The 18,731-nt window shown below is 44.9% G+C and overlaps 2 long non-coding RNA genes across 3 annotated transcripts in view; one reads left to right on the plus strand and one right to left on the minus strand.

The window, feature by feature from the left end:
• The window catches only part of LOC102160652 (uncharacterized), a 282,960-nt gene that overhangs the window by 173,054 nt on the left and 91,175 nt on the right, over nt 1–18,731 (plus strand). The window lies entirely within an intron of this gene.
• The window catches only part of LOC146406339 (uncharacterized), a 32,075-nt gene continuing 13,971 nt past the window's right edge, over nt 628–18,731 (minus strand). Inside the window, exons 3-4 of the long non-coding RNA XR_014810694.1 lie at nt 2,952–3,036; nt 628–765 (exon numbers count right to left, since the gene is read on the minus strand). This is a non-coding gene — a long non-coding RNA (uncharacterized LOC146406339). The remainder of the gene's footprint in view (nt 766–2,951; nt 3,037–18,731) is intronic.

Below are 18,731 nucleotides of genomic sequence, written 5' to 3' on the forward strand. Positions count from 1 at the left end.
CCGGGAGAGGGGTTATATTACATGTGAGCTCCAAAGGTGCCCCAGTTTCCCTCTAGAGGGAAAAATACCCCTTAAAGGCCAGAGAGTGGTTGGTAAAATAAAGTTCAATTCCTGAACAAACAAAAATCCAAAGGCAGGATGATTTAATTCAGTTTGAAAAGACTGTAATGAATAACAAAGAGGAAATCCATTATCCAGAGGGGATTCTCCTTAGAAAAAAGCTCCAAAGCAGGAAGCTAGGAGCACTTTTCCCAGTGAGAGAAGGTGGACGGGAACATTTTCTAAAGTAGGAAGAGTGCAGATGACCTATACCCCTGGCCAGGGGCAGTATGGCCAGAGATGCCCATCTCATCCAGCACTCTAGCAGCTACCAGCCACCATGAGCTGTGGCCCAACTTAAAAAAAGATCAGGAACAACCCTATTGCAAATAATGCAAATACAGAACAACCAGTCAGAAAGGGAGTAAAAGCAAAAGTGCATACTGGGAAGTGGCAAGATGATAAAACAAAAGGAAATCCCTCTGGTCCTCTCCCCATAGGCCCCTCAGTCTTGTCCAGGAGGAGATACAAATTCGGCTGAATCAGACCCAGGACCCTGATTGCACCTATGTGTCAGGAAGAAGAACCTGACTCTGTACTTCTTGTCTTGCTCCCAGGCGAAATTAACCAGGGGATTGTCCTGGGCCAGAGAGAAGTCTGATGTTTAGTAGTTTCCTCCTTTTCTGCTCGGGGCATCACTGTCCTTTGGCTCTCCAATCCATGTTCCTAATAATATATAGAAAATTAATGTATGCAAATTCTTAATTATAAAAAGCAATAAATCAAGGTTTGAGGCCACTACTGTTTTCGGTCACTAATATTCCCTTCATGGTGATCATTATGGCCCTTAACAAACATGTACCAAAAGTCCTGAAATGAGATGTTTATTTCATGAGATGTTTCCACATAAAAGAGAAGAGCAAGATGGTCAGAAGGAACTCAGACACTCTGTTCCTTCTAGAGAAGCCAAGATTTCTGCGAATCATCAGTACCCACTGATGCCTGTGATTTTGATCCTGCAAAACCTTGAAGCCCTTCGGAGTCATTAAAGAAAACTTAGAATGTGCCTAGTTGATTTGTTTAGTGGTAAGCGTATCTCCTAGTATTTGGATTCTTTGTAAATCTGTAATCTGCCTGTGGAAACTGGGTTAATTATGGAATCTTCACTCCATTAGCCAACCAAGCCAGATGCACTTTGATTGTGACCTAGACCACCTGAGTGTTCATGTCTGGCTCCAAAGGCCTCCCTGTGCCTGAATTTCCCTGGCCTTATCACGCAATCCAAGGGTGGGTCCTCAGAACAGCCTTCATCAACATGCAGATTAAATGAGAACAAATCCAGTTCCACAGATAATGTTGCTCTTAAAGCCCTTTGGAAAACCATGGCAACAGCACATGGGGTTCTCCAAGTGGGGTTCCTGATCCAGCTGCAGTGGGCCTTCCCTGGGGCCGGCTACCTGTGCACTGCAGGCACCCACCACGTCCTCATCCTCTGGAGGTGTATGAGCGTCTACCCACCCCTCAGGAGTCCATCATTTTCTTTTCTTTTTTTTTTTTAATAGTTATTTCCCCAATACGATTTTTTTCCTACTGTGCAGCATGGGGACCCAGTTACACATACATGTACACATTTCCATTTTCTCACATTATCATGCTCCATCATAAATGACTAGACATTGTTCCCAGTGCTACACAGCAGGATCTCATTGCTGGTCCATTCCAAAGACAATAGTTTGCATCTATTACATTATTTTCCTTTTTTAAAAATTTGTCCATTTAAAACAATTTCAGGTTTCCAAAAGTTTGCAAAAATAGTACAAAGAATTCTCACTTACCCCCTTCATCCAGATTCCCCAAATGTTAACAGCTTACCTAACCCCAATACAATGGTCAAATTAAGAAATTAACACTGCCACCAGACTTACTATCTACACTACAGACCTCATCCAAACATCATCAGTTATCCCACTAATTCTTTTTCTGGTCCAGGATCCAATCCCAAGTCACATATGGCAGTCAGTTGTCATGTTGCCCTTATCTGATGGAGCCCATGCGTGTCTCCTCAATTGCTTGCACTGTGGCCCCAAGGAAAGTAGACATTTCGTATGCCCTGGGCATCACTAGCGGGAAGTCTGTCTCACCACTGAGCAGGCAAGTGCTGAAGGGAGAGACCTAATAGCCAGTTGGTGGTAGGGATACTCTCCTCGCAGATGTCAAAGAGAGGGTGGATTTCTACTAACCACTCCCACTGCGACACCATAAGGCAGTAAAAGTCCACCAATGGACTCTCTTGAGTGTGCCAGATCTGGGGAAAATCTGTAGGATTTTCATTCTCTTGCCTTCCAGAGCCCTTATAGAGCATATTACTCCTTTTCTTTTCAAATAAATGGGATTTTCCACAGAGACATTTCTCACCCATTTGCAATGGTGTTTAACCAATACAGGCTGCTTTTTCTCCATGCTTTCTTCAACCCTTAATCAGAATATGATGGTGTCAAAAAGTTATACTTACTGTCCCCATTCATATGTACACACAATCTTCTGAATGTATATTAACAAGTTTTAGTTATTGTTAAAAGGCAACACAGCATAGTGATTGAATGCCACATTCTAGAAGCAACTGTCTGAATTCAAAACCCAGCTCTTAGCCTTACGAGCTCTGTGACCTTGTGCTTCAGTTCTCCTTAACTGGGGACAGTAATAGTGTAGACATATGTGTCTGTTAGAAGGAATATATCTTTGTAAAACATTTAAAACAATTTATGGGATATAGTTGACACTATATCAGTGTTTGTTAAACACGTGTTTTTGTTTTTAAAAAGAGGCCAGTGAGATGACTACAACTAATTAGTACCCTTAGTATTAACATGCTTTTGGCTATAAATCTCCCTCAAATGGATCACATCACTTACATTGCTCACTCTTTGGTTGTTGGCAACAGTCGAAACTGGCAGTTCCCAGCATGTGTGTTCTGCATGCACATTTTTTCATTTGTTCCTGGGCCAACATTTAAAATGAGAGATGTCACAAAATGAAATTCTGATGTTTCTTAAAAATTCAGTGTTACCTACATGGAGCTTATGTTCCCCTCAGAACAACAACCACAAATAGAATTCACCAGAGGCAGATCCCCTTTAGGGAGGGACTGGATAGTGCAGTCAGCCACAGTCCTCACCACTCCCTATAGTCTTCCTGATACTTAAATGACAGTGACTTGTCATATATGATCCTGTGTACATTATTGTTTTTCATAGAGTGGAGAAATAGTTTACTTTCCCTCTATCAAGAGTAGGACAAAGAGTTTAAAAGGACAACATTTACAAAAAAAACAGAATGCATAATTATTTATAGTGACAGAACTTTTTCCTACACATTTTATAGGCAAATTGTTTCAGATTCAAAAGAGTATAATTACAGATGCCATTTCTTATACTGGACCATTTCACTCTCCATTGCTTTATTCATTCCTGCCTGCTCACAGCAGGTATTCAATTTGTGACCCCTGTTGCACGGAATAAATCATTGATATTTGGCAGAGGATTTCATGCCTTTCATGACCTCATTCCATGGTGCCCCTCAAATTTACTCCCCCCCCCCACAAATATCCTATATTCAGCAATTTTAAACTATTTTTGGTAATGTGACTCCATATCTTTTACTTTTCAGTGATATGCTATAAAAGGAACCTTAAGCTACAAAATGGAAATTTTAGCCTGATGTTCAACCTTAAATCATGGGTGTTTGTCAACCTTTACACATTCTGAAATATCCATGAAAAAAAAAAGATGATAACATTTGGTTTAATCATGTACCCAGTCATTTTGATGATAAATCGAACCTAGACCATCAAGAGAAAAAAGTGTCTATAAGTCTTCAAGCATAATTCATCCTGACTATTATATAGTAAAAACATGCATTAGAGTGCAAATACAATCCCATGGGCCACACAGCGATTTAATCAACTGACACAGACTATTATGAATTGGAAAATACATATGACAGTATGTATTTTGAATAGTATTAGTAACATGCTGACATTTCCTCTTGGAGGATCAGGCTATGTATATATTACCAGAATCATCTTAACCCAAACAAAATTGATGCTGGTTTAGGAAAGATCTTGACGTGGTGGAGAGTTCAGAGTAAGTGGAGAGGGTGCTGAAAAGAACTTATTTAATGGATATCTGTGGGAATAAGAGGTTGTCTGCTAACACTGTTATCCGCATGTCATGTCCTTCAGGCAGTGGAAGAGGCCTGGGGTTGGGGAGGGGAGGGACAGGGCACGGGTTCTTTGCCCAGCCCCTGACAGCTTGGTGGCGTAACAAAACTACAGTGTAAAATGAACAAAGGTCCCTGAAAGACATGAGATCTGGAGAGACTTCATCTAAATTTATACATGTGTTGCTATACATACATCATTTTTAAGTTCTTTTTTCAGATGAGATTTGCACTTGCCTGAAAACCAACAACTAATGAGAGCTCTGATATTTAAGCTCCAGGGGTGCTGATCACAACCCACATTTGCTTCCTTTATTGCCCTGCAGTAAAAGGGGACATTTCAAAACTTCATCTTTTCTCTCATCTCAAAAACTATTGCAGTGCTCAAAGTCTCTACTTCCTTCATCCTTGGATGACAAATGATACAGGTGTAACATACACCTCACATGTGTAAATAATTATCACCATTTATCAAGCGGCCACTACGTGCCAGTCACTGTGTATATGTCATTCCACTGAATTCTCACAATAATCGTATGAGGTCAGTAGTTCTGAGCTCATTTTACAAGTAAGAACAGGTTTCAGTGGTAACATAACCTGTCCACAGGACAGTTTTCAGGTTCCTCTGACTCTAAAACCTGTACTCTTTGCCCTTCACTACCCTGCCTCTCCAGATCACAGAGTGTAATAATCATGACTCTTGACCTTCCCCGGGCCAGGCCCTGGGCCAGATGCTGTACTCTGTCTCTCAGTCATTCCCACAATGCTGTGAGGTGTGTATCATTGCCTGTTCACGTGTAGGAACACATTTTTTATGAGAGGTTGACTCACCAAGGTCCAGAGTGTATTTGAACAAAGATCTCAGGGTCCAAAGCCAGGCTTCACTCTAGCAGGGCTCCCAATGTTTGATGGAACATTCCAAATGTAGCAAGCAAGTTGTCTAGACAAGTGGTTCTCAAACTGACTGCATGTACAATCAGTTCGTCAGCTTTTAAAAATTCTAGCAACCATATTTTTTAATGGGTACAGAATGTCTGTTTGGGATAATGAAAACATTCTAGAAACTGATAATAATGATGGCTGCACAACAAAGTAAATATACTTAGTACCACTGAATTATACACATTAAAAATGGTTAAAATGGTAAATGTACGTGTAGTTCACCACCAAAAAAAAAAAAAAAAAAAAAAAATCCATGCCCCAGGCCCTAATCTTAAAATTCCAGGGGCTGGCACCTAGATAAGAGGACTTTTGAAAGCTCTCCAGTTGTTTCCAATGTCCAGCGAACATCCATCACTTTTACTTAGCACAGTATCCCTCAGATTTCAGTGTGCCTATGAGTCACCTGGGGAATTTGTAAAATGCAGCCTTAGATTCAGTAGGTCAGAGGTGGGCTTATAATTCTGCATCCCTAACCAGCTTCCAGGTGATGCTGCTGCTGGTCCATGGACTGCACTTCTAGTAGCAAGGCTTCAATCTGGTTGCACAGTACATCACCTGGAGACCATTTATTTCCCCAGGAGTAGTATGAAATGCCACTTCCCTAGGAAGCTAATGGTTCACGTGATTTTTAGAAATTTTATAAATAAATGGGGGAGAAACTGGGTTAAACAGAGCTAGGGCAGCATCCTCTCAGATGCCACGGTGATGGGTAGTGTGCAGCATCTCCCAGGCATGCCTGACCCAGAAATTGCAGAGCAAAGCAGAGCTGAGGTGGGTGGTGGCTGCTCTGCAGTGTCGTACCCTGAGGAGGCTGTCAACTCCACTGTAAGCTGCAGGAGGATGCCCTGAAATTACTTCTGATACAGAGAGACACACCTTGGGGTAGGGTGGTTGGGCAGCAGGCCAAGGGCAGATCAGGTGCCCCTACCCCTCAGTAAGTGAACACCTCCAGCCCCAACCACTCAGGTTCACCTGCCTTTGAGGTCTGTGACTTTAAATGCATCTCTTGTACTAGAAGGACCTCAGCTATTCTATCGGCACACGGAGGAGGGTGGGAACAACTCTGAGGTGTCCCTGTCACAGCATTAACATGGCAGTGTGATTGGGTCCAACACCAGAGCTAGCAAGTAGCACCATCACAATGTGCATATGTGGTGGGGGAGGAGAGTCAGGTCGTGTGGGTGAATCTGAAGATTTAGTAGGTTTAGAACAATGGGCTTATTTTAAGCTGATCTAAAATCCTCAAAGAAGACATTTTAGCTCAGAGGTCTAAGATCAAACTGAGGTGTCAATCGCTGGCTTTTCCCTCTGCCTCACTCCCAACCCCAAACCAAGTCCTATTGGTCTTACCTGGAATCAAGCTCCAGCATTGCTGGCCTGGAAACCCTACTGGTTTCAGCCACTTTCCGAAAGCCAAACTATCCTCACCCTGCCCAGAGTGCCCTTTCCAAAAGACCAATCTGACCAGGTCTGTCCCAGGCTCAAACCCACCAGCAGGCCCCGTGCCCTCAGGAGAAAGTTAATTTCCTTGGCCTGGTTATGGGGCTTGGCATTGGTTCCCAGAAGCTGGGCTCTAGCTCCACTCTGTGTCTTGCAGGTTCTGTCATGGCCTGCCCTCTCACCACCTGGATGACACTGCTGGTCCTCCCTCAGCCTGTCCTTCCCTCTCCCACCACCTTACCTGGACAAGGCTACTCATCTACTAGGTCTCAGCTGAGGAGTCATCCCTCCTTCCAAGTCCTTCCTGGGCTTCCTCCCAGCTCTGGTCAGGGACCAGCCCTGCTCCCACACTGGAGGCCGTAACCACGTTGTACTATTGCCCCCAGCACTCAATTTTTTCTCCCACTGGACTTGGGAACAGGAACTGAATCTCATTCACGATTAAATCTGGAGCCCTGGCCCAGTACCTGGAATAGAGAGGGTGCTCAACATAAACTTACTGATGTGTTCAAATTCTGACTTCTCAAGGCCCTGAGGAGGCAAGATAAAATGTCTTCTTACCTGAGGTCTGTTGGCTGCCTTCCCTGGAAGTGCCCCTGTCCATCAGCATCCACCAGCGAGTCCCATAAGGAAAAGGAAGGGAAACAGTGGTACCTGGGGCTTAGACAAGACAGCTGAGGGCCTTTGTTGTACCCATAGCGATTTCACCTCTGCATCTGATTGTGCTGCTCCCCTGCACAGGAACAGTGCTTCCCAGATGTACATCCTCCTTCCTCACTCCCACCAGCCTGGCCCCTACACTACTTGCTAACCTTTGCCCACTCTTGCCTTCATATTCCACAGTCCAGCTAAAGAAATACCTCCATTTTTCCCATGTACCAACAAGTTGCCAGGCTCCGAGCCTCCCCTTGGAATACCTGCCCCATCTCCCTGTACAAAAGTCCAATTTTTCTAATTATTTGTTTATTTGGCCATGGCTTGCAGTGGCTTGATGTGGGATCCCAGACCAAGGATTGAACCCCAGGCCACAGTGGTGAGAGCACCAAGTCCTAACCACTAGCCTACCAGGGAATTTCCCAGAAGTCCAAGCTTTCTTATTCATCATCCCTACGTTACCTGCACACGGATCCTCTGTCCTTGCCTCTCTCATATTAGTGGCCCTTCTCATAGTTTTCTGTATATTTGTTTTTGTCTCCTACCAGAGCCTTGGTAGGGAAATGCTTTATCTGCTTCACAGCACAGAGCCTTGCACGTGGCAGACTCCAAGATACATACTGAATTAACTAATTCATTAGGTGAGCAAGTTAAATAGTAAGAAGAGAAACTGTGAGAAGGGAGTAAATAATACAACAATCACAACTATAATCATACTTTCTATTTGTGCAGACTTCATACCTTTACAGCACTTTGACCAATATTAAGCCAGGCAAGTCTCATGAATATCTTTAAGGCCAGCAGAGTAAATTCTAGTCTCCCTAATTTACAGGCTGGGAATAATTCTCAAAGGGGCTCAGTGGTTTGTCCAAGGTCCCCCAACTGGCCAGGGTAGGAATGGGATGGGAATCAGATCTTCTAAATTCAACCTCACCCTGTTTCATTAAACCATATTGCGCATGTCACAACATTTGGTCCACTCCTACCTTTTTAGTAAGACAAGATCTACAAGTATACATTTTGTAGTTCCTGATCCAGGCTAGCAGGAAACCTGAAGGGAAGGTGATTGTCACGTAGAGTCTCTTAGTCAAAAGAGGCCCCAGCACCGTGGGCCAACTAAGCTTTTCTTTCCTACCAGTGGCGCTGCCAGTCCTGGCCTTGGGCCCAGAAGCATGCCAGCTGGGTAATTGTCCAGCTCTGGACAGGATTAGCCTCTGTCTCCCACTTCCCGCAAAGCCTGCCCGAGACAGTTTTTGCACTGTCTGTTCTCCATCCTGCTTAACAAAAAAATAAAGGGGGGAGGGGGTCTGGTTTTGCTTAATTTTAATCCTGGAAATGAAGGAACATAGCTTGCTTTTGGTGTCTACCCAAAAAGGCTGTAGGAGTCTAAATCTGCTGAAGCCTACAAGTAACCTACAAGCATCTCCTCCATTGGGTAATTCAAACAGCCCATCTGCCGTGTCTTGCCCTGGCTCGAGTGCTGAGGCCCACACGTCCAGCTCTCCTTCCAAGGCCTTTGTCTGTTCCACTCAGACCAACCCATCTCCATGCTCCTTCTTCTAGGAAGGCTACCCCCTTCTGAAGATGGTGCAGGAGAAAACACTGCCCATTTGGAAACCAATGGGCCTCCGAGGATCCCCAGGGGCCCTCTCTGGCTTGGATGAACCTGGAGTTGCATCCTTCCCAGGGCCAGGGCTAGAGTAAAGTGAGTGAGACACCCTCCTCTGACAAAATCAAAGGGGGCACCAAAACACAGTCAGTCATCAAGACATATAATAATTAAATGTAACATCAAAAAATCCAAATTAATGAAAAAAATCCATGAGGGATAAAATATCAAATTTATAAGTAAAAGCAAGATGGCGATTCCTGATTTTCCTTTTGCCTCAAGCTCCAATATGGTTCAACATGGCACAGATACTGATCTTGTCTTTAGTTAATAGTTTAAATAGTTTGTTCAGAGTAAATTGTTCGTATTAACTTTATAAAATATTAAAATAGTACTTATGTTGATAACTGTGATTTGAGGTGCCCCCCTAAATCTCATGCACAAGGCAAATGGCCTACTCACCTCAACCTAAGCCCAGCTCTAGGCCTTCCTATACAAGAGTAATGTGCCTTGTGTTGGAAACCAGGCCATATTCCCAGGTCAAGGCTCTGACCATCACAGAAAACCTCCAAAGCCACTTCTTTATACAGCTTACCTAGAAGCCCCTTCTATAGCATTTCTGACCATGGTCATTTGACCTCAAGGTCAATGGATTTAAACCTTGGCTTCACAGTAGAATCACCTGGGAAGGTTTTGTTTGTTTGCTTGTTTAAATCCTAAGGCTCATTTAAAGCAGAATCTCTGAGAGTGGAACCTAGCATGAGTCAGATGACCAAGCATCTGGAGTTGCCCAGAACAAAAGGGTTCCCTGGGGCCTGAGACTTTGAGTGTTAGACTTGGGTCAGTCCCTGGAAAACTGGGATGATTGGTCACCCTAGTTGTTTCCTTCTCAGATGATCTCCATGTGCTACATGGTTGAGAACCAGTGAATAAATACTCCTCATGTCAAGGAGCTCATTACCTAAAGACCATAGCAGTAAGTTCTCAAATCTTGGACAAGATCTATTCCCACCAACCAAAGCATAGGTAGGAATGGCAGGAAACCACTGCAGACTTGAAGCCTCAGTGGAAAGCTGTGAGGAGCAGCAGCATGGGAAACATAAAATCCAAGAATCGAGCTCTTGTGAAGCCAAGTTTGGCAGCAAAATTACATAGTGTGAGGGGCAAATAGTATGGAAGTAATAGAGGCATTCCCACATCCTGGCAGTACTGATCTGGCTCAGGCCATACCTGGGGGTGGGGCAGGCAAGAATGCAGAAGAGAAAGGGAAGGAGAGTCAGCTTAGAGATTACATGTCATAAGCAAAACCCTGGGTCAATATCCACATCCAAATAGTATTTGGCCACAAACTCCAATCATGCCTTTTTTTCCCTGAAAATTCTGTCTTATTCTTTGACCTCATTGTAGTTGTCTGTGGTCGCAATCAGAGGGTTAATTGAATACAATGAAAGATAGATTCGAGGAGACAGCCCTAAATTAAATTAGGGGAAAACATTCCCACGGTTTTGATTTACTTCACAGGAAGAAGCAAAATATTGGACATCTTCTATTATTTCACTCTTGCCTGGAGGGTAAATGTAAGATAAACTTGCAGAAAATTCTAAAAAGGTTGCTATAATCCCTACCCATCTCTGAGATGATGTTTTCATTACCAAGAATAAAAAGTTGTCTTTCAAATGTAAATGTGCCCTTGGTAAACCTCTCAAGAATCTACTTCAAGGCCAGTAGATCTCACCTTTTTGGTTCCGGGACTTCTGAAAGGAATTGCAAAGGGAAGCGTTGGTTTTTTTCATTTTTTAATCAGAAACGTTGTTTTAAAAGCCAGCCCGCTTCTGCTGTGGCACAGGGATGTTTGCTGTACTGCTGACATCTACTGAGGGACTGTGAGATAGCATTTCTTGAAGTAAAGGAAATTCCAGCTCCGCTTGAGAAAGCTCCATCTCTAACAGGTAATGCCATCTGTAGCGCATCAGGGACCTCTGAGCAAGCACTCATCGATTTCCACGGGAGGTCAGAATCCTGGAACACTTAGCCAGGCAGCTTGTAAAACGAGAATGGGGCTGCGGCCCTTGTGGGAGGAGCGGTTCCCATCTCAGGGGTCTCTGCCAAGGGAAAGGCACCCACCATTTTAACTGCTGAACACTTTGCAGTCAGTCTTCATAACAACCCTTCCAGGTTGTTACAGATGTGAAAACTAAAATTCAGGAACATTGGGAGGCTTGTCTAAAACTACCCAGCTACCAAATGACAGAATGAGAATGGACACTGGCTCCATCCCCATCCTCCGGTCCCTGCTTCCTATCCCTCATGACACTACAGATCCAAACCGGACCCTAAAACCCCCAGCCCTAGGAAATATGTCTGTTCCACTTCATTCCCGGGAGAGCCCTCTGGAGCTATGGAAGAGAGACAATCACCAAGCAACTTAAACTCTGTGATGAAATCATTACAGGGTTTCCCTCCAAAGTTATTATTTTTTTAATGACAAAGATATGCCACTAAAAAAGGACCTAGACACCGTGACCTTTGAGAAGATCTGTCAGATGACAATCATATTCCAAGTAAGGGGTTGTGGGGACTCGTTTCTCCCTTACATTTTCTTTCTCCCGTGTGATATGGGTAGAAAGTCGATTTTATTTGTTTCATCATTAACCACGTAGACATCTTTCCCCTACCTCTGAGTACACTCTTTGGAAATAAGCTTATCCTTCTGCAGGGGAACCCAAGCAGTCAAGCACTTCTTTCCACATGGAGAGGCATCTGTTTGTAAACGTTAGAGTCCATCAGCCTAAATGCAAAACCATTTTTGATATCTAACATCCTGTTCAGTTTTCTGTGTGTGGCATGACTGGTAAAATAAAAGGGCGCAGGGGTGAAGGGTTGAAAGATTTTACTTCTTTATTACAAATCACGGTATTAGGGGATTCTGTTGGTTGGCCTGCCAAGGGGATGGAAAGTGGCTGGGGTAAGAACACTTGTTTCTACAAGTTGGGTTGGTACGTTTTATTTTCTTTTGGAAAGATGGGCTCTAAAAGACTACACAGAGGAGATAGAGGGCTCAGTAAGTAGTTGTTTTTTTCATTTATTGGTATGAATGAATTACTTTGACGGTGATAGGTAGTGCGTATACATAATCTATATGTCAAAAAAAAAAAAAAATACAGAAGGTTCCACAGTGAAAAGCAAGTCCTGCTCTGGGCCTTACTTTCCTGAATGCAATCTTGCCAGCTTTTTTATATCCTTCCAGATATAATCTATACATACAGATACAGATATTCTTAATTTTTAAACCATCTGTACATACAGTGTGCATCATTTTCCACCTTGCTCTTTTCTCTGAACAATACATCCTGGAGATCCTTCTATCAATAAGTGGACTCTAAACAAGCAGGACAGTCTGCTGCGACTCTGAGAGCACCGGGTAACCTTAGAAGTCTTTATGCTTGGTTGCCAAAATGAATGTTCATCCTGGGAATTAAAAGATCGCTTTCTCTTTTGAGGCCCCACTCACCTTTGGCTGCAATGCTCTGGGGTTTTTCTCATCCAAGGTTTCTAATTCTACCTTCACTTATTAGACAGGACAATATATGTCCACTGTATTGTGTGCATTTCTATTTAATTTTCTTCCTCAGTGAACTTAGGAAGAGAGCGACTGTGAATCAACCACTCAGTAATGAAGGTCACATCAAAGTAGACTCGTGTGGGATTTTTAACATTTTTGTTAAAAGCCAGTGGCATTCTCCTATAGTGAAGCAGGTGCTGTGGGAAGAGGTTTGAGAAGGAGGCATTGGTGGAGGGGGACAGGGGCACTCTGCAGAAGGTCACACCTCGCTATATCCCTAAGGTTCTTCGGCTTTAGTTCCTCTCCGTTAGTCTATAGAGGCCATGTTAGACAGTTTTACTGAGGCTTCATACATTTAAAAGAAAAATGCGTGAAATATGTATAAATGGAAATCAGCATTTCCAATCAAGGAAAAGGAGTCTGTTTCATTCCCAGGTGATCATCCGTGGGGACACTCAGCCCCAGGTCCACAACTTTGTCTTGCTCTTAACACTGACTTTCTGTAACCTTAGACAGTCCCAGAAGGTCCAGGTCTGGGATGCTGACAGCTCCAGGTCACCTTGCCTCAGCTTCACAACGTGCCCTCAGCCCTAGCTCTTCCACAGAAATGGCACCACCACCCTCCATACTCATCAACCTAGATTTTACCTTCATGAGAGCATTTTTGTTCCTTAAAGCTGCTAACAGTGACAGTGGGTGTCACTCTGCAGACGACTGGGTTGTTTTTGCCCATTTGCAAACAGGCCTCTGGCCAAGTCTGGAGAGCAGCTCATCTTCTGAGCTTGGCCTGCTGGAAAATGGACTCTCAGAAGAGAGACCTCAGTTTTTAAGTCCATTCAGATCAGAAAGGGTTAAAGGCCCCCTCAAAATATAATTCCCCACTCTGTACGCAAAGTCCTTCAATTCCTTTGGTTCCGGAATACTAAGTGGCAGAGGCAAATCCTGACCTCTGACCTTTAACCTGCCAATGTTCCCATGTAACAACACCCAAAATTCTGGTTGTGGGAATTTGAAGTGAGCAGTAAATCTGTCATGGTGCCTCTGGGTTAAAAGCACACACAACGTTTCCTAAAAAAAAAATTAGATGCCCTTGGAAGCATGTCAAAATATATTACATAATCCCCAAAATACTCTCCCAAAGATGCACCCAAAGAAAGTTCCAGACTGTCCTGTGTTCCATGAAGATCAGGGCAGCTCAGACTAATATCAACATTTCACAGAGTCTTAATAACAAAATGCTCTACACACAAAAAAAAATGTTGTCTATCAAAAGTACATGAAACAAAGACTTGCAAATATTAAGACCAGATGTCAGAAATGCTGGAGAAGGCGCTTACTTTCGGCATACCCAGTGAGATAGAGAAAAATGTATGCAATAGCAAATGAATATATCTTTCCCTGAGTTTTTTTCTCAAATACTGACCAGTAACAAAGCAATTTGTGCTTAAAGATTTAATCCCCAAAAGGAGGGTTTTTTTGGGTTTTTTTTTTTTTTACTTCTTGTCAGGCACCCCTTTTAGCTTTAGGCCATAATAGCTCAATAAATAAACAAAGCCACCTTTCCTTGTCCAATGTTTGAAATGTCAAGTGCTAGGGGAGGGCAAATGGTTCACCTTCTCTCAAGTACCCATCGATTGAAATTATAATTAATCCCCTGATGACAGCCCAAGGGGTGATGGAGAATATAAGCAGGGCAGTCCCCAGGGGGCTCTTTCTGTCTCCCTTAAGGAAGATTCCATTAAGAGAGGGTAACCAGGGCTTACTGGCTGGACTTTCTTTGGGGAGTCAATGCCTTCCCCACAAAGCCTCTAGGAAGGCAAGGGGGGAGACGGGGTCTGGGGCAGTGGGGTCCTCACAAATGGCAGATCAATACTGGGCAAAGAGCTTGGCCCACAGAGAAGCTCTGGGACCAATGACAACAGAGTCAAGGGCACACCACCACACCCAGAAGCCAGCCCAGCCCCAGCCCGGAGAGAGGCCAAAGACACTTCAGTGGGAGAAGTTGGAGCTCTAAGTTTCCAATTTCCTGGCTATTGTCAATTTGTGTAGTGGATCCATATTATCTACATGGAAGAGACTTTACCTTTTTTACTGTGTAAGGTAGTTATAGAATGTGTATTTGTCAACCTCTGTGCCTGGGGCTGAGGGCAGCGTGAATGGACCATGAACTGAGGCTTAGGGAGGTAGAAGGGGATGAGAAGGGGATGGTTTCCTCTTGCTAAAATGTCTGTACCACCCCAAACCCCTCACTGCCCCCCCACCCTCCCCACCCCCAACCCCAATCCTGCCTGCTCAGGCTGATCTCAGGAACAAAAAGCTGTCAGAAGGAGCAGGGTTCACTCTAGCACACCAGGCTACTTCAACACTCCCCAAAGCTGACCAGAGGCCAAACAGTCATCTGGTCCTGGGAGGAAAGTCCAGAGAGGCCTGCTGGGCAGCAGGGTTTGCTAGCAGATTGGCTCTCAGCTGGAGGAGAGGGTCAGCAAACTATAGCCCAGGGCCGAGTCAGGCTCACTCCCTGCTTTTATAGAGAAAGATGTATCTCAGGACACCAGCAGACTGCAGGATTTGAGAGTCGAGTTGTTGGCACATGGCCTTCAAAGCCTAAAATAGCTGGTATCTGACCCTGAACAAAAAACGGTTGCTAGCTTCGGAGCAGAGAGGATGCAGATGTCAGCTAGAAGGTTGTTCCCATGATCCACGCTTGCTGGAAGGAAGGGTAGTATATTTAGGGGAAGTCTACAAAGAACTGTATTTAAGGGCCTCTGTTGTATCTGTGATCCAAGCCAAAGTGACAGACGTCACCGGGAACTGAGGAAGCTGACAAAATGTCCTTCGGCTTCAGGGACCTGAGCTGGGTCTGGTACATAGGCAGGAGCAGCATCACCAGAAAAGTCTGGTGTCTCTTGGGAAACAGAGATTGAAAATCCCAGACTCATTAGGAGGCCTCTGCAGAGCAAGGGGCCCTTAACTAGGAAACAGTGGAAAGGGGTAATACTAAGTTCCTATTTAGTGCTTACTGTAAGTTTTGTCTATATAAACTCCTTCTGTCTTCGTAAAGCTATAAGGTAGGCCTTATTATTATCCTGATTTGACAGGTGAGGAAACAGTCACCGGAAGGGTAAGTGCAAGAGGTCCACAGCCAATTCCACAACAGAGCTAAAATTCTAGCCCAGTGAGCCTGACCCCAGAGCCCACACACTAAACCGCTGGGCTGAAATAAGGCTACAGAGAATGGATGGGGCACCAGGGTGGACTTTTTTTTTTTTTTTTTTTTTGTGAGAATTGGAGTAAATTGTTGACAATAGTTGTGTGGGAAAATTAGCCTGTAATGGAGAAAAATTCACAGTCAAGGGAGACAGAGAAGAGAGTCACAGTAATCTAGGCATGAGTGATTTGGGATTGAACCAAGACAATGGCAGTGGCGATGGGGAGGAAAGTCAAGGCCAGCCAAGACTGGGATTTGCCTCAAGTATCAGCTATTGAATGCTGTTGCGTTGAAAGCTCAGCACCCTGAACACCTCTCTCTAGTGACTCCATGTGGTTATATCTCTTCCTTCCCTAGACTGGGTGCCTTAAGGTCTCTCAGTGACTGGCATTCATCTCTCTACCCCGAGCCTAAGCATACTGCCTGATACACAGCCGGCATTCAATAGACTTTGGCTAGCTGACTCCAAAGTTGCTAACCAAGAATTCTGGAAAGCCCAGCAGGAGCCCTAATGGACATGGAGACGTGGCTGAGGCACCTGTACATCTTGAAGGGGGTGAGCAGGTGGAGAGGGCACTGCAGGCGCATTGAGGCTCGGGGGCTTCAGGGTGTGAGTGGAGATGTCCTGTCAGCAGTTGGAAATGCAGTCTGGGGCACAGGAAAGGGTCATGACTGCAAAGCTAAGAGGTACTAATGAAAGCATGAGAATAGACAAGCCATAAAGACAGGCATGGTGAAGAGGAGGGCAAGGGCTCAAAGCAGCCATTGTTGGAGGGCAGGGGAAGGAGAGGCGCCTACAGGGGAGCAGCCCCAGAGGTAAGAGGAGAAGAGTAAGGTCAGGTTATGGAGCACCCTTCTCTTTGCAAGCTGACAGACACCCTTATCAGCTAGCACAGGAACTCCCTCAGCCAGCAGGGCCCCAAGCTTCCCACCCTGAGATCTTTCTGCAAAAAACCATCCCTTAGGGAACAACAAAAATATCTACACAAGGATGAGCCTAGTAGCTCCGAGTAATTTCAGGGGGCTAAGCAAGTTCTGCCTTGCCTGAGGATGCCTGAAATCCTTCCAACAAACCCTGACTATAAGGCCCTAGTGCCAGTTGAAACAGGTGGCACCTCAGAGGAAGAGCACTTTGAATTGTTTATGCCTGGGGGTGAACGAAGTCTCTGCAAGTTAAGTGTTGGTACCATGGCCAAGGGCAAGTGATAGGTCCCTGGGCTCCTGAAGGCACAATGCAAAGAGGCAGGACAAGCCACAGAGCAGATAAATGTTGCCTACTTCATCATTTTTCTGAAGTACCCTCATGGCATGATTTTCCAGCCCTTTCTCATTGTTTTTTTATTGACTGTCCAGTCAACATGGCAACAATAAACTCAAGCAAATTAGCAATATTAATTCAAAATACAAAATGCAACAGCCTACATGTGGTTAAGCATTTTTGCCAATCTGTGGCATGGGGCATGTGGAGTTGGCAGGAGGCAAGATTGCACACACACCGCCAGTGCTTTGAGTGTGTACTGCTTGGTGTTAGGAGTCATAGGAGGATAAATTGCTGGACAAGTGCTTGCAGAGCTGACCCTTTAGACGGAAAGGTGAGACCTCTGAAATGCTGCCAGAGAGTCAGGGAGGTGAGGTCCTGGAGATGGTGGCACAGCTGGTGCAATTGAAGTCAGGTTCTGGTGGTTGCAGGGGTCTTTGGCAGAGGGAGAAGGGCCTCCAGCTGGTGGTGCAGGTAGAGTGCAGTCTGGGGTGATTAAGGGGAAAAGACAGGTGACTGCAGGGGACTGACTGGTTCCTTGACTGTGGAAGGCCTTGAAGGGCGGACAGAGATAAGGCTTTGGGTGGAAGGGAACTTGAGCACCAGAAATGGCAAGAGGTACCTAGGCCTCCAGCAGAAGTAGCATGGAACAGGAACAAGAATATGAAACAGAGTTCAGCCCCAGTCTGCCACTGACAGACTGGCATCTGGGCATGCTCCTTCGCCTTGGAAAGCCTTGGTTTCCTCACCAATAAAATCAGGATGAGTGTAGTACCAATTTCAGAGGTTGATAAAAGGAATGAGTGAGAGAAGGCTATCAAATGCACAGTGCTTCTCACATACTGAATATTCTATCCATGTTACCTGAATGACTGAAACCATCTGTTTATTAAGCAGATGAACTGAGCCCATTGGGCCCTACCTGAAGATTATAGATTGATAGATCACATTAGGAGTATGGAGTTCCCCATGAGGTTGTGGGTTCTATTCCTGGCCTTGTTCAGTGGGTTAAGCATCCAGTGTTGCTGTGGCTGTGGTGTAAACTGGCTGCTGTAGCTCAGATTAGACCTGTAGCCTGGGACCCTCTATATGATGCAGGTGCAGCCCTAAAAAGACAAAAGACCCCCCCCAAAAAAAATGCAGAATTCCGTGGTGGCTCAGTTGGTTTAGGATCCAGGGTTGTCACTGCTGTGGCTCTGGTTACTGTTATGGTGCAGGTTACATCCCTGACTTGGAAACCAGCATGCTGTGGAAATAACCAAAAAAAGAATCTGCCAGAAAAAAAAAAATGATTATCTCTTTGCCCTTTCTACCCTGCAGCTGAGCTGGTCCACTTAGCCAAGTGGGCTTGTGTACTCAAGGACCCTAGCCTGAGTATAATGGGGACATGGCAGAAAAGCATCACTAGGAACAGAGGGGAATGGCTGGACCTCCACCAGGTGGGTGCAGAGTGGAACGAGGCAGGGGGTGAGCATCAGGAAAGGGCAGTGCACATAGACATTAGAACAGAAGGGAAACTTCTGGACATGATTTGCTAGCTCCTCTCTCTCCTGCCCAAGAGGAAGCTCCTTGAGGAAAGGAACCAGCTGTGTTGGCTCCCTGAAGCATCCCCAGGCTCGGGACCCTTCAGGAGAGCCCTTCAGTGAATTTCACCACCATCTCATGAACTTTCCAGCCCTGCTGCCAAGGACGCTTAAGGCCTCCTTCATGGTCACGCACACTGTCCTCAAGCAGCCTTACTGGGTGGCATTAAGTCCAGATCCGGGAGTCTCCGTCCTCGGGCCTAAGGCATTTGGATGTG

Source organism: Sus scrofa, chromosome 1 (genome assembly GCF_054392235.1).
Source record: "Sus scrofa isolate SSC_HxYL_T2T_F1_AM1 chromosome 1, Sscrofa_HxYL_maternal_Yorkshire_Landrace_v2.0, whole genome shotgun sequence".
In the NCBI taxonomy this organism is placed as follows: Eukaryota; Metazoa; Chordata; class Mammalia; order Artiodactyla; family Suidae; genus Sus; species Sus scrofa.